The sequence below is a fragment of the Pinus tabuliformis genome, chromosome 4_2 (assembly GCF_031772625.1).
Source record: "Pinus tabuliformis cultivar Carrire ecotype Pingquan chromosome 4_2, CPIR1, whole genome shotgun sequence".
Classification (NCBI taxonomy): Eukaryota; Viridiplantae; Streptophyta; class Pinopsida; order Pinales; family Pinaceae; genus Pinus; species Pinus tabuliformis.
This window is the reverse complement of record NC_142304.1, coordinates 1,000,544,230-1,000,569,040: the sequence shown is the minus strand read 5'-3', so window position 1 is coordinate 1,000,569,040 and position 24,811 is coordinate 1,000,544,230.

The following is a 24,811-nucleotide window of genomic DNA, read 5'->3' as shown; positions in this document are numbered from 1 at the left end:
TTAGCCCTTTAAGCTGGATGATAGTTATGGTATTTATACGCTAGAATGTTTTTACGTTGATATTTTACTGATACTCTTTGACTCTGTTACTCTTTGACCTTGTTGATCTGTCTCTTACCTATTTCACCTGACTGCCTTCAGATTTACTATGGTAACTTTCTAATATAAAACTTTTTCATAGTAAATATGTCATTTTCTCCCACCATTTTGCCTCAGGAAATCTCATTTTCAACATTCTTCTATAAATTTCGTCTGCCTCTGTGTATTTTACAAAATTGGGCTTGGTGAGAAACAAATGTTTCACCTCATGTTATGGGAAAAATAGGTTTTCCAATGTATCATATAATACTTTCCTTGTTTGCAGGGCTTTAATGCCTGAAGAGCTAGTTTGTTCCTTGGTCAATCTTCTGAGTCTATCACTATAGTCCAATTGGGTCATGAGTTTGTCATTGATGACCATATGACTGGGAAGACCTTTACCCCTCAAAATTTGAAATTTAGCCATAAACCTATCAATGGCTACCTGCATGTTGTGGCACTTTTCTTCTAAGTTGAGCATGAGGTTTCTTTTGGAAAGAACCTTTCTAATCTCTAGGATGGCTTCAGTCCTATCCTCTATGTTAAGCTCTTGGTGCTCATATCTGTTCTTGTTGTTCAGGAAGTGGATGAGCCAATTTGCATCCTCAGGTTTATCTCCTAATTCTTCTCTTACTTTCTGCATAGCTTTAGTGGCCGTCTTCACTAATTTTGTCTGCTGAAATATAAATTGGATTGATAGCCATATATCATTGACAGAGTCATTGATATTGTCTCAGAGCATCTCTTTAGTTAGTCCTAGTGGCTTCTGAAGTGTCAAATCTTTCTCCAGGACTTTGATTCTCTCACCCATCCTCTAGGCCTTCTGTGTCTCTTCCCTTTGCTGAATTTTGGCAAGTTTACAGTCATTTTCCAAACTTGCCACTTTCTCCTTTAAGTTTTTGAGCTTTGTGGCGTGTGTTAGGTTCCTATACCAATAGGAGTCATAATTTTTTAATGGCTAAGATTAAATTTGTAATATATACATACCTTTGCTTTTTGCAAATGTTTTCCATATTCAAAAAATCAAAAAATTAAAAAATGTAAAGAGGGTATGTCCTAAAAGAAAAATCAAAGGATAAAAAGATGAAAAAATGAACCCCAAGAAAGAAAAAATACCATGAAAGTGTGCAAGCCAAAATGCCACTACTATTTACTTTTGATGCAGAATAAAAGATTGTATGCAGCTTGTGACCTTTGCCACAATCCATGGGTGGTCAAAATGTTTAAACTTGGATATTTCATGTTTTCAATTTTATGCTTAGAGATAGAGAAAAAAAAATTACCAAACTGTTTAATCTTGGCAGATAAGTAGATAGGTAGGGTAAATAAAAGGAGCCCAAACATTTAATCTGACCGCTTGGATGTAATAAGGTTAGATTTAGATAGATTTCTATTGTAAAAGAAAAGAAAAGTTTTGATAAAGGGTTTGCCAGCTTAAGTGCACCCTAATAAAGAGGAGTAAAAATGGTAGGATGAGTAGGTGGGTAAGTAGAAGAATGGTTACATAATTGTGATGATTAAGATAAGATCATATTATTCACCTTCATCATCAAATTTCTAAGTATGGATGAAAATTGAGCATTTATCAAAGTACACAAAGTCAATTGATTAACCTCCCTTATTCATTACATTTTCCACTTAACTAATGTTCAAGAAAGCTCTTAAGTACCTAAAATCTTAAGTTAAGGGGATTAGAGCATTTCTCTAACTTCTGGAGGGACTGGACCCTCGGCCCAATGACTTATAGGTCTTAAGTACTAAGAGTCCCCTCATAAGCATTCAACCCCTTTAAATTCACTCATATTCCCAAATAAATCCCTTCCCTTATGAAAAACATCAATTTCCTAAGGAAACACACTTTCCCATAATAAACCCCTTTTCCTAAGGTTTAAAAACTATTTTCCCCAAGGAAAAGCCATTACCCCCATAAAAACCCCTTTTTCGCAAAAAACCACAAATATACATTTACCCTAAGTTTTTGTGTTTTCTATGTGAAAAGAAAAAACAAATTGAAAAGAATTCATTTTACACTTAGCGCTAAAAACATTCTCCACCTTCGTTCATATTAACTTTTTACTTTATTTATATATTAACACCCAAGATAGAAACCCTTCCCCTATAGTTATATAAAACCCTTACATTAATATCCTGCCCCGAAAAAGTTTGAAAAATAAACTTTATATAAACCCTATCCAAATAAAAGAGATTAATTAACTCATCTGCGATTAATTAGTAATTAATCCCGCCAATGAAATCACCCCAATTCCCTAACCACACCATAATCTCTTATTAACTTAATCTTTTCACTGTTTAAACTCCGTTGAGCCCCTCCATTAAACCTGGTGACAAAACTCCACCCCAATCGTCATACGATTAGGCCCCATTTGATCCAACGGTTAACAATCATATCGGGCGGCCTCTGAAGGCCAACCCCTACCTACCCGATATGGGTGGTTTCACTTTTCAACCCACTGCTACATGGTGCTCGATGAATGACATTAGGAAGCCTCCCCCCGAAACCACCCCAGCCAAAAAGCGGTGCGACCTAAACCTGCTTACTACCTCTCTCTAGATGACAGAATGTATCATTCCCCGCTTAATGCCAAAATGTGCTTTTCCCTGTGTACTCGCCAAATTAGTTGACTTTACATATAAACTAAAAAACTCAATTGTCTCTAGTTTTATTGTGGAAAACGCTAAGACCTCCATGCAACTACCAACCCACATTCAACTGTCAACCTGTCAAAGTTGTTGAACCTCTAGCCCATCCTTTAGTCATGAATGCCTCCTGCAAACTATGCACAGTTGCCCATCAACCCGTTCATAGCCAAAACTAGGTATTTACCCAAATTCACTGTAAAACCCTGTCTCATTCCTAAAACCCATTACTCAATTGCTTTAAGTTAGTAAGTAATTAAGTAAAACAATTGCTCAACAACCCCAAACCACTCTGAATTGAGCCAATTTGTCCCCAATTTGACTAAAAACCCTTTTCCCCCGTTCTTGAATCCACAAGAACCAAGAATGGCTACTCCAGTCGCACTAAATGTCCTACCACTTACTACTCCCCACCGGGACTTAGACCACCTCCCTTTGGTAGACAAAGACTTTCAAATCAAAGACACCTTTGTCCATGAATCCCCATTGAAGTTATATTGTAGGTACAAAGATCATTACTTAAACCATGCAGACAATATAGGTCTTTGGGAATGAGGTTTGCCAAAGTACCAATTCCCTAGAGTTGATATCTTCCCTGAAATTGTCCGCTATTTCCATATGAACTATAGTCCCAGCCAAAGATCATTGATGACTCCTGACCATATTGTATTATTCATCATTACTGCTAAATCCATCAATGAAATGCTGCAATTGCAACCAGGGAAAAACCTGACCCCCATCTTTGTTGGAGACCTGCTTGATAGGTTCTCTACAGTCACCTCCATCAAACTTGCTCCATTATTCCAAACCTTCATTAGGGAGGAGAAATACGTTCCAAAGGACCCTCCTCCATACATGTGGACCATCTTCTCTAAACTTTTCCAAGACATTATATCCATGATATCTAGTGTTTTAGGCCAGACTACTAGTGAGTTTGTTGATGAGATCATTGTAGCCTTCATGTCCATTTATACTCCTGGAAAGAACCCCACCATCATGTTTGATTATGCCAAATTCGTTGTAGATAAAATGCATGATCAATTCATGAGAATGGACAATGAAAGAGTATTCAAATACTCCTCAGTTTTATATCATCTTTTCCTATACTATCAAGTTGATAAATTTCCATTCACACTTCAAAAGATTGATACCAGAGGCAACCCAAGATCAGTAATCTTTTGTACCCCATTAATCCACCAGCATGACTCTCCATACACTTTTTGTGCACCTAGTGGCAACCATGTTTTTAGGAAGTCCTCCTCCCAGGATTAGTGCAAATATCAGGAGGGTCCTATAGTTGTCCAAATAATACAGAGTGGGAGATTGGCACTTGTACCAAAATCACACTGAAATCAGAATATATGGCTGAGTTAGCACCCTATAAACTACCAAGATACCTCCCCATGATATTGTTTGCTCTGGAGTACTATAGGAAAATGATTAATTCAGATGAGGTACATTTTGTGAAGGCCAAGAAGAAAGCTCAACTTAGAATAAAATACTAGCTTGGCCCCTTTATATGCAACAGTAGGGAAGTAGGAAGAGTAGCAGAAGAAATCCTTCAAAGGCTTAGATTGAAACAGAGCTTCATATGGAGATATGACCCTTTTGATTTCATCTACAATAGAAGACAAAAGAACAAATTGTCTCCCTACATCCACCACAGAATTCCTAAGATAGAACAATATGCCAATCAACTAGAATGGGTGGTGAACACTTTAGTAGATAGAGATAGCATAGAAGTTGTTATCGATAATGTGTTGATTGATCTAGAGAGAAGACTTGATGAAGATTCTTTTGTACAGGTGCCAGGAGAATCCCAATCCCAAAGGAAAACACGGGAACACAATGATCAAAAAGTAGAGGAAGGACCTCAAGAGCAATAAGAATCAGAACAACTGGATATATTAGAAGAGCTGGCTCAGCCAGAACACATCATGAGTACTCCTCCTATTGTACAGACTCCTCTAAATGAGGAGAAGAATTCCAAAAGAGATAGGGAGGAGGCCACTCCTTCTAGCAGACCTATTGCACAAACTTATGTCAAAAGGAAAAGGTTGAATCCTTTTTCAGAACAAGAGTTTACAGAGGAAACAACTAGAACCACAGGTAGAGAAAAGGCAGAGAGCAGACAGACCACTCCCTCTGGAGGAACACAAGAACGTTCCACTACATAGGTTCAAATGTTGGAAAGACAATAGAGCATGGAAGTATCCTCATTCAGGGTTCCAATTGGCCAGGACTAGGACATTAGAGAGAAATACAAGGAGATAGAGGCCAGAAAAGAAATGGCTCCCACTAATAAAAAAAGTCTAATGTCAGACTTTGATGTAAAAGAAGGTAAGATGTAAATGACTTTCATGAAACCTACCATACAGCAGCCCAGGTCTATAGCAGATTACTTGAAGACAGATTTTAAAGTACTGGAGAAGGAGATACATCCTATAGACCAAATAGAATTGCACAAACAAACTAGAGAAATAGTCTATTCCACATTGACCAGCAAGGCCATTGCAACACATTAGCTACAAAATTCGTTGAATAATATATCAGCGCAATTCCAACTAGAGAAGGCCTCTTCAAAGGCCAAGGATACCAAGATAAAGTCCTAAGAGGACTTAATCATAGAGTTGGGCCATGATCCCAAGGATGTAAAGGCTACAGAACAGCTAATCAAAAAGAAAAATGATGACATAGCTGCCTTGAAAAAGTAGCTCAAAATCCCTCATCTTCATCATCCATAGACAGCTAAAGTGCCAGAAACACAGAAGGGATAGGAGGAGCTTATGGACTTAGTCCTTAAGCTGAACGATCAATTAAAGGAAATAAAAAAAGAGCTAGATAAATTGATATAGTCTAAACAGAGTGAGTTGGACACCACTCCACAGACTGTCATTCCTATAGTCTCTACAGTAGTACCCTCCACGTTGGCTGCCTCCTTAGCACCAACAGTTCCACTAGCTACAACCATGCTAGTTATAGGTACATCTATAAGTGCAGGTACATATATAGAGAAGATAGATGAATTAGTCAAAGCCATGGAAAAAATGACTATCCAGGCTACAGTGCTTAAAAGGCTTAGAGAAAAAGTGTCAAGCTTGGAAACTGACTGCAAGCTTGCACAGATACAACAGAAAGAAGAAGCCCAAAAGAGTCAAAGAATGTGTGAAAGGATAAAGTTACTTGAAAAGGATTTAACATTACAACAACCACTAGGACAGATAAAAGAAATGCTCTCGTCCAACATCATTGACTCTGTCAATGATGTTTATCCCTCAATTCAAGTAATTTTTGAGCAGACTGAACTGGTGAAAGTGGCCACCGAAGCAATAGTTAAAATGAGAGAAGAGCTGGGAGACAAGCCTGAACAGGCCAACCAAATGATAACATTCTTTAACAACAAAAACAGGTATCAGCTAGATGAACTGAGCATAGAAGTTAGAACATCAACCATCATAGAAATCAAGAAGGTTCTTACTAAGAGAAACCTTATGCTCAATCTTGAGAAGAAATGCCAAAGTATGCAAGCTGATATTGATAGATTCATGAAAAAGTTTGGTATTTTGAGGGAAAAAGGCCTTCCTAGTCCTATGGTCATCCATGACAAGCTTATGACCCAAGAGGACTACGTTGAAAGACTAAACAAGTTGGCCAGAGACCAAGCTAGTACTTCAGGGGTAAAATATTTACCCATAGGAAAGGTATTGTATGACAATCTGGAAGGTATGTTCTTCTTGGAACATGAGATAAATCACCTGTTTGTCAACAAGCCAAATTTTTCTATGTACACTAAAGCTGATGAGATATATAGAAAAATGCTAAAAATAAAATTACCTGAAGATGAATGGTGGGTAAATTTAACATATTTGTTATAAAGTTACTGCAGTAAATCTGATGGTAGCTAGGTAAAATAGGTGAAATAGGGTCAAAGTGTAGTAGGTAAAGAGTATTAGTAGGTTGAAGACATAAAGTAATTCCAGCACATAGATATCAAGCAACTGAAAGAGCCAAATTCGAATTACAACAGCCAACACAATCACAATAAAAGGGACAACAAGAGGGAAGTTTTCCATCTGTCTCTATCTTCATGCTTGAAGATATTTTTGATTTCCTAGAATAATTCTCATACTGTTATGAGATATTTTGTAACATTTTTTGTATAAATACTTCACATTTCGAAGTAATTAGGGTGGATTAAAATATATTTCTATAGACACTTCATATCAAGTTAAGGAGCTATTGTATTCAAGATTGGATTGGCTTGTTGGGTCATGAAATAAAGCTAAAGACATTTCAAAGGATTCTTGTGCATAGTGGAAACCAAATAAGTATTTTCTCTTCACATTTATTATTGTTTTCTCGTCATGTTTATAGATATTCACATGTTTTTCTATGAAATCTAAATAGTAAACAAGGAATTATATTTCAGAATTAGCTTTAATGCTCTCTGCCTTGACTATTTACTTTCTCATTGTTTTCTACTAAACTATCTTAGTCTGGGAATTCTTAATTGCTCCCTTACTTCCATAGTATCCCTCCTTAGGTCCATAGTAAAGGATTCTTAGTTTCCCTTTGCTAATGATCTCCTTGTGTTATTCATCTTGATCACGATTTAAGGATTCTTCATTTCCCTTTTACCCTAGTTAGGACTATCTCATCTATTTGAACCTCCAGATTTTCTTTTTGTTGTGCTAGCCTGCCCTGTGAACTCCTCGTTTAGTAATTGATCTACTCCAGTTAAGCCACTCTTTAATTGACTCCATAGCCCAATGGCCTGAGTACTTGCTTTGCCCATCTGTTCCTTTAAGTCCACCAACCAATCAAAACCAAAACATCATGAGCACTAAGAACTAGCCTAAAATCCTACTCAAAACAAAGCTACATTATAAAAAGAGAGCCCTCTCTGGACTTAGGTTGGCTAGAACCTAAGTCTAAAAGATTAGGTTTGTGGTTACCTTAGATTATTACTTATTTTTATAACTTCTAGGGAAGACTTCTGAGTGATAACATAGTGGCGACCATACTGGGGAATCAAACCCCCAGTCTTAATAAAACTTTGAGAAATTCAAATTTTTATTTTCAATCCTCTTAAATGGTTTAGTAGAAGTTATTTCGAAAAATTCATAAAAAAGAAAATAATTAGAAAAATTTTGAAATCTGGATTCAAGGAGAACTCACTATACAAGGGCCAACCTTGATCCAAATCCTCCCCCTGTATTTGACAATCCTAACCTTATTTCAAGAATAATCAGAAGACAAGAAAGTTCAGTAAGCCCAAGACCTTTATTTAAATCCAATTCCTACCCTAATGAGTGGTTGTTTGTAGAAGACCTCCCTTTTGATGAGTATTTTGACCTTTCCCTATTTAGAACCAAGTCTGAGAGTGCACTTGATGACATAGTTCTAGATCCAAAATTTATAGCAGAACTTGAAGTCCAAAGGGCAAACTTGTCAATTGATCAGTACCTTCTAAATTCCCCTCAATCATCCCTTACTACTGATAGGATCCCTGAACTTTCTAATACAACTTCAACTTCTTTTAGTTCACCATCATTTCCTCACATTTCTGAAGTTCATTCCTCATCTCCATTCATACCTTCGCTTCCCCATCAGCCTATCACTACCCATCAAATACCCATTACTCCTATTACCCCAAATCCTCCTGTTATCCCAAATCCCCCTGTTACCCCAACTCCTGTTCTCAATCCTACCCAACTCAGAGCTATGGCACTCAGATATGCCCCTCTTGTGATGCCTGCTCCTCAAGGTGTCTTGCCACCAGACTACCAGAGTAAAATTGTCCTATTTGATGGCACTGGATCTTACATAGCACAAAAACACACAAGAAAAATGACAGATTATTTTGAACTGCATGAAATTGACATAGGAGATGTCCAAATGAGAATTTTCACCCAAACTCTAGCTGGAGAAGTGAGAACATGGTTTAGATCTTTACCTAATAATAGTATAGATAGTTTAGAAGTTTTTTACCAGTAATTTTTGAACAGGTGGGAGAAGAAAATGAATCCTCTTCAAATTATTTCTGAATATGAAAACCTCAAAAGGGGACCAAAAGAAACCATTCAAGACTATTTTACTAGATTTAACAATGTATGTAATGCAATACCACTTGACCTTATACCTCCACATGGATTAGCCTTGATAAAGTTTCCAGACGGATTTGACACTGATATGGCTTTCCAACTAAGAGAGAGGAATCCCCCAACCCTAGAAGATATGCAGAGTGTAGCAGTTAGTGTAGAAGCTAATCTGCTAGCCAAAAGAGCCAGGGTTAGAAACGAAAGAATAACACCCTTGAAAGATGAAACCTCACCCTTTGATCAAAAAATGGATGCTTTAGCCAAAGGAATGGAAATATTGATGGATAGGATAGAAGTCATTGAGAGGAAACCTCAATTGGAAAACCAACAGGCACCTCTGGTGAGGAGTCCAAATTTTAGGAAGAACCAGAACCAAAATGCTGGTAAAAATGGACATGATCATAACATTAGACCTCCTTTCCAAGAGAACTATGCTGAAACGTCCTATCAAGAAGACCCTGAGCAAGACACCCAAATTAATTTGATTGGGTTAGATAATGAGGAAACTGTTTCACTGAATCAAGATGACCAGGAATTATTCATGCTTCAGCAGTTACAGATCCAAACTGGAGAATCATTCGACTACAAGAAGGGGTATGATTCTGCTATCTTCGAAGTGCATAAACAATACAATTTGATGAGAAAAAAGAACATTGATGCTCCAGAACAAAACAAAAAAGTAGCCCCTAATCAGCCTAAGAAAGTTAAAGTAGCTCCAGTGACAAAAACTCTCCAAATCCTTTCTAGATCAAATCAGAACCCTCCCAGTCCCACCATTGAAGATGTAACCAATGACCAACCTTCTAATGAGCAACTTTCCACTTCAGTTCCCTTCAAGGAAACGGTGGAATAGAGTCCAAAAAATATTTTAGAAAATCCAATAAAAAAGACTCCAAACAATGAAAAAGAAGAACAAACTACTCCAAACTTTGTTGTTAAGATTTCAAATGTTAAAGTAGACAAATCCCCTTTGCCTTTCAATTTGGGAGCAGAGGAGGTCAAACTTAAAATCTCAGTTCCTTTAACAGAACTGGTTAAACATGAAACTTACAAATCTTTAAACTTCATTGAGAATGAAGACTATGTTAACTTATTCGGTCCTAATGTTAATGGAAAACCAGTGGAAGGAGTAATCCCACCCTTCTACATTAGCCTTAACATCCACAATAAAATCCTACATAATTCCATGCTAGACTCTGGGGCTTCACACATTCTTATTCCTAAATCTGTTATGGAGAAGCTAAACTTGGATATCACTAGGCCTTATAAGGACCTATTTTCATTTGATTCAAGGCAAGTTAAGAGCCTAGGACTTATAAAAGACCTATGTGTTTCCCTAGTGTCGTACCTTGCTAAGACCATTCTTATGGACATAGTTGTTGCTAATATACCACCTAAATATGGCATGTTGTTGTCTAGATCATGGGGTGCCAAACTCCAGGGATCTCTGCAGCTTGACATGTCATATGATACCATATTAGTCTTTTGACATCCTAAAAAACTGTATAGAGAGACTCTGATGAAGTATGTACTGAGTACCTAGGAGAGACCCCAAAACTTTGCTATATATTCAATGCATTCTGATATTGATTCTTTCATTCTTTACAATGTTGAACCAAACCAAGAAGACACTTCAAACAACATTATCTCAGAACCAAAATAAATTGCAGTAGTAAAAGAAAATCAAAGTGTCCAAATTCAAGAAATTTAAGATAATAAAGATGACCTAGATACTTTAGTCAAAGAAGATTTTGTTCCCCCAGACAATAAGAATTATGAACATGAAATTCTATGGCATCTTGAATTTGATGGGTCAGTAAACAAACATGTTGCAGGAGTAGGAGTATGGATTTACAACTTAGAAAATGATCATTTAGAGGGTCATGCCTATAAATTGAACTTTAAATGTACAAACAACATGGCCAAGTACGAAGCACTTCTTTTTGGTCTCAAACTGGTAAAAAGGTTAGGAGCTATAAGAGTCTCTCTTATGGGATATTCTAAGTTGGTAATAAAACAAATCAATGTTGTTTATATGACTAGGGATCATAGGTTAGGATTTTATAGAGGAACAATTGTAGAAATATTAAATACATTTTTAGAAACCAAACTTGTTGTTATTCCAAGAAAACACAATGTGCAAGCTCCCAGTTTGGCTATCTTTGCTAGTACTTGCAAGTTACCTTTTCAGCCTAACCATCAGTACACTACTGAGGTTAGGCACAAACCTACTATTCATGAAAACTTAAAGAACTGGCAAGCATTCACAAATGACCAACAAATTAACAATTTTTTATCTTTAGATGATGCATTTGTAAATAGCAACATAGATACATATATAACATTATATTTTGATTACACTGATAAAGTAGAAATTGACAAAGTAGAAGATGAGAAGATAGATAGATTCCATCCCACAAAGTTTACAAAATCAGATATTCGAAACCTAAAACAAATTGAAATTGATGAGGCAATCGATGAAGAATCTAAAGTCATCAATCTTAAAGACAATTTTTTGCCCAAAGGATTAACTCCTCTGGAGGACTTGTTTGACTCAAACAACGTCCCTAGAAAGCCGAAAATGGAACCCTTAAAATCAAACATAGAGGAGTGTAACATAGGCTTTGAAGAATATCCCAAACTAATAAAACTTTCAAATTATTTACCTCTTGATGAAAAAGTGAAATACATAGAACTGTTAAAGTAATTCCAAGATGTTTTTTCTTGGAGTTATGAGGACCTAAAGTCCTATGATACCAGCATAATACAACACACCATTCCCTTAAAAGAAAACTAGAAGCCTTTTAGACAAAAGCTTAGAAGGATTAACCCCATTCTATTGCCTTCTATTGAAAAGGAAATCAAAAGAATGTACGAAGCCAAGATCATTGCACCAATTAGATTCTCAGATTGGGTTTCTAATTTGGTACCTACAAGAAAGAAAACTGGCGAAATAAGACTGTGTGTTGACCTTAGGAATTTGAATAAAGTTTCACTCAAGGATAACCACCCTCTTCCTAAAATGGATCACATACTACAGAGGGTAGTAGGTTCAACCAGAATCTCGCTGCTAGATGGGTTCTCTGGTTATAACCAGATTTTAGTCCACCTAGATGATCAGGAAAAGACTGCATTCACTACTCCTTGGGGCACTTTCATGTATGTGAAGATGCCTTTTGGGTTAAAAAATGCAGGGGCCACCTTTCAAAGAGCAATGGACATAGCCTTTGCTAAGGAAATCCATGACTTCCTTGTAATATACCTAGATGATATCACGATATTCTCTAAATCAGATCAGCAACACCTAGATCACTTGAGGCAGGTATTCACCAAGTGTAGGAAGTATGGAATTTCTCTGAATCCTAAAAAATATTTATTTGGGTTGGAAGAGGGAAAATTACTAGGCCACATAATCTCCAAAGATGGTATTTGGATCGACCCAGCAAGAATTGAAGCCATTTTACAGATACCACATCCTAGGAGCATCAGAGAACTTCAAGCCTTTTTAGGTAAAATAAACTTTTTGAGAATATTTATCTCTAACTTAGCTGAACTAATTAGATTATTGAATAACATGTTAAAGAAAGATTCGACTATTAAATGGACACTCGAGGCTAAAAGGTCTTTTGAAGATATAAAGTTAGCCTTAACACAAACACCGGTTCTTACCAGTCCAATGTTTGATAGGGATTTCATCATTTTTCTTTTGCCTCAGAACATACCATTGCTGCAGTCCTACTGCAGAAAAATGATCAAGGTTTTGAACAATGAATAGCCTTCTTTAGCAAAGTCCTAATAGATGCACCTTTAAAGTATAATATAATGGAAAAGCAAGTTTTTTCTCTAGTCAAAGCCATTAAAGATTTCAAAGTTTACATCCTGTATTCTCATGTAATAGCTTATGTTCCCAATGCTGTAGTCAAAGACATCCTAACACAGGCTAAACCAGATGGAAATAGAGGGAAGTGGATAGCTACCATATTAGAATACAACATAGAAATTAAACCTACAAATTTTATCAAAGGCCAAGTTTTAGCCAAGCTCATGGCTTAATCGAACTATCAAGCCCTAGACATTAATTTTATTGCAGAATTGGATAACGAAGAGGAGATGGTGACTCCATAGATCAGCCAAGCCTTTATTGAATCACCATGGTATGCTGACATTATATACATTCTACAAAACCTTCAATCTCCTCCTGAGTTATCCAGGACTAAAGGTGCGTTCTTAAAAATGAAATCTTTGAAGTTTTGTATAATTGACAATGCTTTATTTTGGAAAAATCATGAAGCCACCCTTCTAAATAGTTTGTTAAAGGAAGAATCTGACAAAATATTACAAGAGTTTCATGCAGGTGATTATGGGGGACATATTCATTGGAAAACCACAGCTGACAAGATCTTAAGAGCTAGTTTTTACTGGCCCACTCTATTCTCTAATGTAAAGAAATTTGTAACCTCATGTCACAGTTGTCAGATTTTTGAAGGAAAAAGAAAATTATTACCATTACCTTTGAAACCAATATCTACCGAAGCACCATTTCAACAATGGGGTCTTGACTTGATTGGTGAAATTCATCCCCATTCCTCTGCCCAACATAGATGGATCTTGACTGCTATAGATTATTTTACAAAGTTGATAGAAGCCATACCCTCAAGACAAGTCACTGATACTGTCATAATAGGTTTCCTTGAGGCCAACATTCTATCCAGATTCGATTGCCCAACCAAAATCATCATAGACAATGTAGTATCTTTCAAATCAAAAAGGATGATTGACTTCTACAACAAATATCAAATAACCCTGGGTCACTCCACAGCCCTATCCCCAAGGAAATGGACTAGTAGAATCTTCCAACAAGAGCTTAGTGAACATCATCAAATTTTTTTTGGAAGATAACAAGAAAACTTGGAACAAGAAGCTAGTAAATGCCTTGTGGGTAGATAGGTTGACCACAAAGAAATCCATTGCCACCAGTCCTTATCATCTAGTCTATGGAATGGAGGTTGTTTTCCCATCTGCCTTGGGAAGACCAGTGATGAAATTTCTCCAAGAAGTACAGGTTGAGACAAATGCTATTCAAAGGAGGATGAACCAGACAATTCACTTACAGCAGACCAAGGAAGAAGTGTATATCAGATCCAAAGTTGTGTAGGAGAGAATCAAGAAAGCTTTAGACAAGAGGACCAAGGCAAACGATTTCTATCTAGGAGATGAAGTTTTGAAATGGGACTCAAGAAGGGAGGATAAAGGTAAACATGGGAAGTTTTACTTCCTATGGAAAGGCCCTTACATCATTTATGCTTTTAGGGGTAATAATGCTTTATTCCTCAAAGAATTGGATGGTGCAGAAGTAGAAGGAGGACCATTTAATGGTTGAATTCTTAAGCACTACATTGATCCTAGTCACTAATTTCACTAAACACGTACATATTTTATTCTTCAAAAGTTTAGTGTTGATTGGATGGTAATTTTTGGAGTTGAAGCTTAGAGAGAAGGCCCTAAGCTTCAAAAGTTTCACTATCATATATACCAATAATGCAACAAAGTAAAAAGGAAAGTTACATAGTAATATCACAATAGTTCAGAAGGCCATTGATCTACAAGTTCTTGACATTTCACAAGGAAATGCCATCCCCAAGTGGAGCCATTGTTAGGTTCCTATACCAGTAGGAGTCATAATTTTTGAATGGCTAAGATTAATTCTATAATATGTGCATACCTTTGCTTTCTGCAAATGTTTTCCATATTTAAAAAATCAAAAAATTAAAAAAATGTAAAGAGGGTATGTCCTAAAAGAAAAATCAAAGGACAAAAAGAATAAAAAGGTAAAAAAAGATGAAAAAATGAACCCCAAGAAAGAAAAAAGACCATGAAAGTGTGCAAGTCAAAATGCCACTACTATTTACTTTTGATACAAAATAAAAGATTGTGTGCAACTTGTTACCTTTGCCACAATCCATGGTTGGTAAAAATGATTAAACATGGCTATTTCATGTTCTCAATTTTATGCTTAGGGATAGAGAATAAAATTTGACCAAACTATTTAATCTTGGCAGATAAGTAGATAGGTAGAGTAAATAAAAGGAGATCAACTGTTTAATCTGAGCCCTTGGATGTAATAAGGTTATATCTAGATAGATTTCTATTGTAAAAGAAAAGAAAAGTTTTGATAAAGGGTTTGCCAGCTTAAGTGCACCCTAATAAAGAGGAGTAAAAATGGTAGGATGAGTAGGTGGGTAAGTAGAAGAATGGTTACATAATTGTGATGATTGATTAGATAAGATCATATTATTCACCTTCATCATCAAAGTTCTAAGTATGGATGAAAATTGAGCATTTATCAAAGTACACAAATTCAATTGATTAACCTCCCTCATTCATTACATTTTCCACTTAACTAATTTCCAAGAAACGTCTTAAGTACCTAAAATCTTAAGTTAAAGGGGCTCAGAGAATTTCTCTGACTTTAGGAGCGACCGGACCCTTGGCCCAATGGCTTATAGGTCTTAAGTACTAAAAGTCCCCTCATAAGCATTCACCCCATTCAAATTCACTCATATTCCCAAATAAATCCCTTCCCTTATGAAAAACATAAATTTGCTAGGGAAACTCACTTTCCCCTAATAAACCCCTTTTCCTAAGGTTTAAACACTATTTTTCCCAAGGAAAAGCCATTACCCCCATAAAAACTCCTTTTTCACAAAAACCCACAAATATACATTTAGCCTAAGTTTTTATGTTTTCTATGTGAAAAGCAAAAACAAATTGCAAAGAATTCATTTTACACTTAGCAATAAAAACATTCTCCGCCTTTGTTCATATTAACTTTTAACTTTATTTATATATTAAATCCCGAGATAGAAACCCTTCCCCTATAGTTATATAAAACCCTTATATTAATATCCCACCCCAAAAAAGTTTGAAAAATAAACTTTATATAAACCCTATCCAAATAAAAGAGATTAATTAACTGATCTACGGTTAAACAATAATCAATCCCACCAATGAAATCACCCCCAATGCCCTAACCACACCATAATCACTGATTAACTTAATCTTGCTACTTTTTAAACTCTGTCAAGCCCCTCCATTAAATCTCGTGAGAAAACTCCACCCCGATCACTGTATGATCAGGCCCCATTTGGCTCGATGATTAAAAATCATATCGAGTGGCCTCTGAAGGCTGACCTTTACCTGCCCGATATGGGTGGTTTCACTTTTCACCCCACTGCTAAGTGGCACCCGATGAATGGCATCGAGCGGCCTCCCCCCGAAACCACCCCAGCCCAAAAGCGGTGCGACCTAAACCTGCTTACCACCTCTCACTACACGACAAAACGTCTCATTCTTGACTTAATGCCAAAATCCACTTTTCCTCGTGTACCCGCCAAATTAGTCGACTTTACATAAAAAAAACTCAATTTTTTCTATTTTTATCATGGAAAACATTCAGACCTCCATGCAACTACCAACCCACGTTCAACCATCAACTTGCCGAAGTTGTTGAATGTCTAATCCATCCTTTAGTCATGAATGCCTCCTGCAAACCATGCACAGTCGCCCATCAACCAATTCACAACCAAAACCAGGTATTTACCCAAATTCACTATAAAACCCTATCTCATTCCTAAAACCCATTACTCAATTTCTTTAAGTTAGTAAGTAATTAAGTAAAACAATTTCTCAACAACCCCAAACCACCCTGAATTTAGCCAATTTGTCCCCAATTTGACTAAAAACCATTGGCCCCTGTTCTTGAATCCACAAGAACTAAGAATGGCCACTCCAGTCACACTGAATGTCCTACCACTTACTACTCCCCACCGGGACTTAGACCATCTCCCTTTGGCAGACAAAGACTTTCAAATCAAAGACACCTCTGTCCATGAATCCCCATTGAAGTTATATTGCAGGTACAGAGACCAGTACTTAAACCATGCAGACAATATAGGTCTTTGGAAATCAGGTTTGCCCAAGTACCAATTCCATAGAGTTCATATCTTCCCTGAAATTTTCCACTATTGCCATATGAACTACAGTCCCAACCAAAGAGCAGTGATGACTCCTGACCACACTGTATTATTCACCATCACTGTTGAATCTATCAATGAAATGTTGCATTTGCAACCAGGGAAAAACCTGACGACCATCTCTGTTGGAGACCTGCTTGATAGGTTCCCTATAGTCACCTCCATCAAGCTTTCCTGGTTATTGAAGACCTTCATTAGGGAGGAGAAATACATTCCAAAGGACCCTCCACCATACATGTGGACCATCTTCTCTGAACTTGGCCGCGACATTTTATCCATGACATCTAGTGTTTTAGGCTAGACTACTAATGAGTTTGTTAATGAGATCATTATAGCCTTCATGTCCATTTATAATCCTGGATAGCCCCCTGCCATCATGTCTGATTATGCCAAATTCATTAGAGATAAAATGCATGATCAATTCATGAGAATGGACAATGAAAGAGTATTCAAATACTCCTCAGTTTTATATCATCTTTTCCTATACTATCAAGCTGATAAATTTCCATTCACACTTCAAAAGCTTGATACCAGAGGCAACACAAGATCAGTAATCTTCTGGACCCCATTAATCCACCAACATGACTCTCCATACACATACGGATTTCATAGATCGTTTTTTCCACCCAGTGGCAACCATGTTGTTAGGAAGTCCTCCTCCCAAGATCAGTGAAGATATCAGGAGGGTCCTATAGTTGTCCAAACAATACAAAGTGGGAGATTGGTACTTGTACCAAAATCACACTGAAATCAGAATATATGGCTATGAGTTAGTACCTTATAAACTACCAAGATACCTCCCCATGAGATTGTTTGCTTTGGAGTACTACAGGGAAATGATTAATTCAGATGAGGTACACTTTTTGAAGGCCAAGAAGAAAGCTCAACTCATAATAAAAGACCAGCTTGGCCCCTTTATATGCAATAGTATGGAAACAGGAAGAGTAGTAGAAGAAATCCTTCAAAGGCTTAGATTGAAACAAAGCTTCATATGGAGATATGACCCTTTTGATTTCATCTGCAATAGAAGACAAAAGAACAAATTGTCTCCCTACATCCACCACAGAATTCATGAGATAGAAAAATATGCCAATCAACTAGAATGGGTGGAGAACACTTTAGTAGACAAAGATAGCATAGAAGTTGTTGTTGATAATGTGTTGATTGATATCTAGAGGAGACTTGATGTTGATTCTTTTGTACAGGTGCCAGGAGAATCCCAGTCCCAAAGGGAAACACAGGAACGCAGTGATCAACAAGCAGAGGAAGGACCTCAAGAGCAAGAAGAATCAAAACAACCAGATATATTAGAAGAGTTGGCTTAGCCAGAACACATCATGAGTACTCATCCTATTGTACAGACTCCTCTAAATGAGGAGAAGACTTCCAAAAGAGATAGGGAGGAGGCCACTCCTTCTAGCAGACCTATTGCATAGACTTATGTCAAAAGGAAAAGGTTGAATCACTTTTGAGAACAAGAGTTTACAAAGGAAATAGCTGGAACCACAGGTACAGAAAAGGCAGAGAGTAGACAGACCACTCCCTCTAGAGGAACATAAGAACCTTCCATTACATAGGCTCAAATGCTGGAAAGACAACATAGATTGGAAGTATCATCATTCATGGCTCCAACTGGCTAGGACCAGGACAATAGAGAGAAATACAAAGAGATAAAGGCCAAAAATGAAATATTGAAGGCCCAGAGCTATGCACAATACCTTAAAATGGATCCCACTAATAAAATAAGGCTAATGTCAGCCTTTGATGTAAAAGAATGTAAGATGCAAATGACTTGCATGAAACCTACCATACAGTAGCCCAGATCTATAGCAGATTACTTGAAGACAAATTTTGAGGTACTGGCGAAGGAGATACATCCTATAGACCAAATAGAACTACACAAACAAATTGGAGAAATGGTCTATTCCACATTAACTAGCAAGGCCATTGCAGCACATCAGCTACAAAATTTGGTGAATAATATATCAGTGCAATTCCAACTCGAGAAGGCCTCTTTACAGGCCAAGGATACCAGGATAAAGTCCTTAGAGGACTTAATCATAGAGTTGGGCCATGATCTCAAGGATGTAAAGGCTCCAGAACAACTAATCAAAAAGAAAAATCATGACATGGCCACCTTGAAAAAGCAGCTCAAAATCCCTCATCTTCATCATCCACAGACAGCTAAAGTACTAGAAACATAGAAGGGACAAGAGGAGCTTATGGACTTAGTCCTTAAATTGAACGATCAATTAAAGGAAATAAAGAAAGAGCTAGATAAATTGATACAGTTTAAGCATAGTGAGTTGGCCACCACTCCACAGATTGTCATTCCTACAGTCTTTATAGAAATACCCTCCACGTTGGCTGCCTCCTTAGCACCAACAGTTCCACCAGCTACAGCCATGACAGTTATAGGTACATCGACAAGTGTAGGTACATCTATAGAGAAGGTAACTGAATTAGTCAAAGCCATGGAAGAAATGACTATCTAGGCTACAGAGCTTAAAAGGCTTAGATAAAAAGTGTCAAGCTTGGAAACTGACTGCAAGCTTGCATAGATACAATAGAAAGAAGAATCCCGGAAGAGTCAAAGAATGGGTGAAAGGATAAAGTTACTTAAAAAGGATTTAACATTAAAACAACCACTAGGACAGATAAAAGAAATGCTCTGGTCCAACATCATTGACTCTGTCAATGATGTTTGGCCCTCAATTCAAGTAATTTTTGAGAAGACTGAACTAGTGAAAGTGGTCACCGAAGAAATAGTTAAAATGAGAGAAGAGCTGGGAGACAAACCTGAAGAAGCCAACCAAATGATAACATTCTTAAACAGAAAAAACAGGTATCAGCTAGATGAACTAGGCATTGAAGATAGAACAACAACCATCATAGAAATCAAGAAGGTTCTTACTAAGATAAACCTTATGCTCAATTTTGAGAAGAAATGCCAAAGTATGCAAGCTGATATTGATAGATTCATGAAAAGGTTTGGTATTTTTGAGGGAAAAAGGCTTCCAAATCCTATGGTCATCCATGACAAGCTTATGACCCAAGAGGACTACGTCGCAAGACTAAAGAAGTTGGTCAAAGACCAAGCGAGTACTTTAGGGGTGAAAGCTTTACCCATAGGAAATGTATTGTATGACAATCTGGAAGGTCTATTCTTCCTGGAACATGAGGTAAAGCACCTGTTTGTCAACAAGACAAATTTTTCTAAGTACACTGAAGTTGATGAGATATATAGAAAAATGTTGAAGACAAAATTACCTAAAGATGAATGGTGGGTAAATTTAACAGATTTACTATAAAGTTACTGCAGTAAATCTGATGGCAGCCAGGTAAAATAGGTGAAACAGGGTCAAAGTGTAGCAGGTAAAGAGTATCAGTAGGTTGAAGATATAAAGTAATTCCAACACATAGATATCAACCAAATAAAAGAGCCAAATTCGAATTACAATAGCTAGCACAATCACAATAAAATGGGCAGCAAGAGGGCAGTTTTCCATCCGTCTCTATTTTTGATTTCCTAGAATAATTCTCATATGAGATATTTTGTAACATTTTTTAGATAAATACTTCACATTTCGAAGCAATTAGGGTGGATTCAAAGATATTTTTTTAGACATTTCATATCAAGATAAGGAGCTATTGTATTCAAGATTGGATTGGCTTGCTGGGTCATGAAATAAAGCTAATGACATTACACAGGATTCTTATGCACAATGGAAACCAAATAAGTATTATCTCTTCATGTTTATTATTGTTTTCTCATCATGTTTATAAGTATTCACATGTTTTTCTATGAAATCTGAATAGTAAACATGGAATGATTTTTCAGAATTAGCTTTAATTCTCTCTGCCTTGACTATTTACTTTCTCATTATTTTCTACTAAACTATCTTAGTCTAGGAATTCTTAATTGCTCCCTTACTTCCGTAGTTCCCCCCTTTAGGTCCATAGTAAAGGATTCTTAGTTTCACTTTGCTACTGATCTCCTTCTGTTCTTCATCTTGATCCTGGTTTAAGGATTCTTCATTGCCTTTTCACCCTGGTTAGGACTACCTCATCCATTTGAACCTATAGATTTGCTTTTTGTTGTGCTAGCCTGCCCTGTGAACTCCTCCTTTAGTAATTGATCTGCTCCAGTTAAGACACTCTTTGATTGACTCCATAGCCCAATGGCATGAATACTTGCTCTGCCCATCTGTTCATTTAATTCCACCAACCAATCAAAACTAAAACATTATGAGCACTAAGAACTAGCCTAAAATCATACTCAAAACAAAGTTACATTATAAAGAGAGAGCCCTCTCTGGACTTATGTTGGCTAGAACCTGACTCTAAAAGATTAGGTTTGTGGTTACCTCGAATTATTCCTTCCTTTTATAACTTTTAGGGAATACTTCTGAGTGATAACAACGTGGATGGACATCTCCTCCATTGATTTTACCAATTCTACTGCTTTCTCAGTTGATGTACCTGCTGATGTAGTTGACTCAGTTTTAATTGGAAGTGCTATGGCAGGTGGAGTTGTAGGTGCCAATGATGCTACCAATGTGGAAGGAACCATTGTTGATATTGTGGGGATGAGAGTTCTAGAAGTTGTGGCCAAGTCACTTTGCTTCGACTAAATTAAAGTGTCCAACTCCTACTTTGTCTCCTTGAGTTGATCGTTTAGCTTCAAGACCAAGTCCATGAGCTGTTCATGTCCTCATTGTGCTTCTAGGACTTCCTGTGTCTATGGGTGATGCAGCTGGGGTATCTTTAGCTACATCTTGAGTGCAGTTATGTCATCATTTTTATTCTTGATCAGCTTCTCTGTGACTTTTACATCTTTGGGATTGTGTCCCAATTCAGTCACTAAGTCCTCTAAGGACTCGATTCTATTATCTTTAGCCTGTGACGAGGCCTTCTCCAACTGGAACTGTGCTGATATATTGTTAAGAGAGTTTTACTGTTGATGGGCAGCAATGTCTTTTCCTGTTAAGGTGGAGTATATCATCTCCCTTGTTTGCTTGTGTAGCGCAATCCGCTCAACGGGATGAATATCCCTTGCTAGTACTTCAAAATCCACTCTCTTAAAATATGTTATTGTCCTTGGCTATTGAGTGGTTAGCTTGATGAAGGTCAACTGCATTTTCCCCTCTTTGACATCAAAGGCTGACATAAACCTTGTTTGATTGGTAGGGGTCATTTTCAAATACTGTGCATAGGTTTGGGCTTTCAACCTCTCATTTCTAGCCTTTATTTCTTTGTATCTATCCTTTATATCTTGGTCTTTATCTGTTGGCATTCTGAAAGAGGATACCTCAACACTTAGCTACCTTTCCAACATCTGAGTGTGTGACGTGGAAGGTTCTAGGGTGCCTCCAGATGGAGTGGCAAGCCTGCTCATATCTCTTTCTGTGCTTGTAACCTCAGTGATCTCCTCTGTATATTCCTATTTAGAGACAGGATTCACTCTTTGTCTCTTAGCCTGGCTTGTCTCTGCATAGGCTTGTGATGTTGCTCTTTCTAAAGTAGTGGCCCCTTCCCTATTTCTCTTGAGGCTTTTCTCCTCATTTAGAGGAGTCTATAGAACTGGAGGGGTACTCATGGTGGTTTCTGGTTTATCTGATTTCTCTGGTATGTCTGTTTGATCTGGCACCTCTGACAGGTTTGGTACTTCTGATCCCTCTGGCACCTGTGATTTCTCTGGTATGTCTGATTGGTCTGGCCTACTTGATTCCCCTGGCACCTGCAGGAAAGAATCCTCATCAAGTTGTTTTTCCAGATCAATTAATGTGTTTTCCACAACAACTTTTGTATTATCCCTGTCCTCTAAAGTTTTTTCCACCCATTGCAACTGGTTGGCATATTTTTCTATTTCACGGATGTGGTGATGGATATAGGGGGCCATCTTGTTCTTCTGCCTTCTTTTTTAGATGAAGTCCAAGGGATCATATCTCCATATGAAGCTTTGTTTCAGTTTTAATATCTGAAGGATTAGGTTTGCCTCCTTCCCAGCTTCTATGCTATTACAAATAAAGGGACCCAATTGGTCCTTGATTTTGAGTTGGGCTTCCTTTTTGGCTTTAACAAAGTTTACCTCATTTGAATTTATTATTTGCCTGTAGTACTCCAGGGAAAATAACCTCATTGGGAGGTGTATAGGTAGTTTGTATGGGCCAACTCACAACCATGAATCCTGATTCGGTGTGGTTTTGGTACAGGTACCAATCTCCCACCTTATGATTGATGTTTAGATGAAGGACTCTTGATTTTAAGAATGATTCTTGGTGGAGGGGTTGCAATGAGCATGGTCATCACAGGGTGGACAAAGGAATCAATGAATTCATTGTATGAATAGGGGGAGGTATGTTGATGAATCAATGGGGTCTAGAAAATAACTGATCTTGGTTGGCCCTTGGTGTCCAATTTTTTCAAGGCAAGTAGGAATTTGTCTGACTGGTAATATAGCAAAAGGTGATACAAGATTGAGGAGTATTTGAAAACTCTCTCATTAGTCATTCTGAGGAACTGTTCATGGCTCCTATTAGCTACGAACTGAGCATAGATATATACGATAGCAGGAGGTTATCCTGGAGTGTATATGGACATGAAGGCTAGAATAATCTCATCAATATATTCACTGGTGGTATAACCCAGGACTCTAGATATCATATCTACAATACTTATGCCCCATGGAGAAAATAAAGTTGCTACATATGGAGGGGGTTCTTTGGGGGTATACTTCTCTTCTACGATGAAGGTTTGGATTATTTGGGCCAATCTTGCAAGGCTAAGTTTGGGATATAAGTCCAACAGGTCTCCAATGGAGAGGGGAGTCAAGTTTTGGCCAGGTTGGAGTTGTAGCATCTCATTTATAGATTCAATAGTGATGTTGAAACATATAGTCTGGTTAGGGGACATCACTTCTCTTTGACTAGGGATATAATTTGCATGGAAGTAATGGACAATTTCTGGGAAAATGTGAACTCTGGGGAACTAGTACTTAGGAAAATTAGACTCCCACAATCCAATTTCATTAGCCTGGTTCAAGTATTTATCCCTGCTTTGGTAGTATGCTTTGAGTGGGGATCCATGGACAGTGGTGTCATTTATCTGGAAATCTCTATTAGCCAGGGGGAGGTGGTCTAGGACCAGATGAGGAGTGGAAACAGGTCTAACATCCATGGCAATTGGGGCAGCCATTCTCAGTTCTTGTGGATTTGAGTATGGACGACGTGATTTTCAGTATTTTAGGGCAATGGTGGTTCAATATAGAGTAGGTTTGAGTTGTTAGAGTTTCTTTAATTAATTGTTTATCTTAAATAAGAAAACTCAGTGATTGGTTTTGAAATTGACAGGGTTTTCCAATAAATTATGGCTTAAATACCTAGAATTGAGGAGAACTGACTCTGAACAGGGTGACTGGCAACTGCGAATAGTCGAAAAGGCTCTGAGTAGGTTGGAAAGCAAGCTCGGTGCTTTGTGGCATCTTTAGGGTGCAATTGGATGTAGGTTGACAGCTTCGACATTCGCAAGTGCATGCATGGAGGCTTATAGTTGAAAAAACGATAAAAACAAATGATTTGGGGCGTTTTGGATTTATAAGCGAAAGTCAATTTTGATAGGTGTTAGCGCTTGAGATTTCACCCTAGGCTGAGGAAGGTAAACCTTCAAGGCAACATCAAACCATTTCACCTCGTAGCTAGCCCTACGGGGTATGAGAAGGCTCTCTCCGGTCTATCTCGACAAATTTTCAATGGGGCAAGATGACCAATCAAAGGTAACACTGATATTATGCTAGTAAACTGATTAAAAGGTTGATTTGGGGGTTTTTGGGGTTTTTTGGTGGCAAATTGAGGATCTGCAATTTTAGGGTGCGGGGATTTGACACAGTTTCTGCAGGTGGGTCTTTGGGGCAAGGTAGGAGTTTGTGTTGATGCCTTTAGC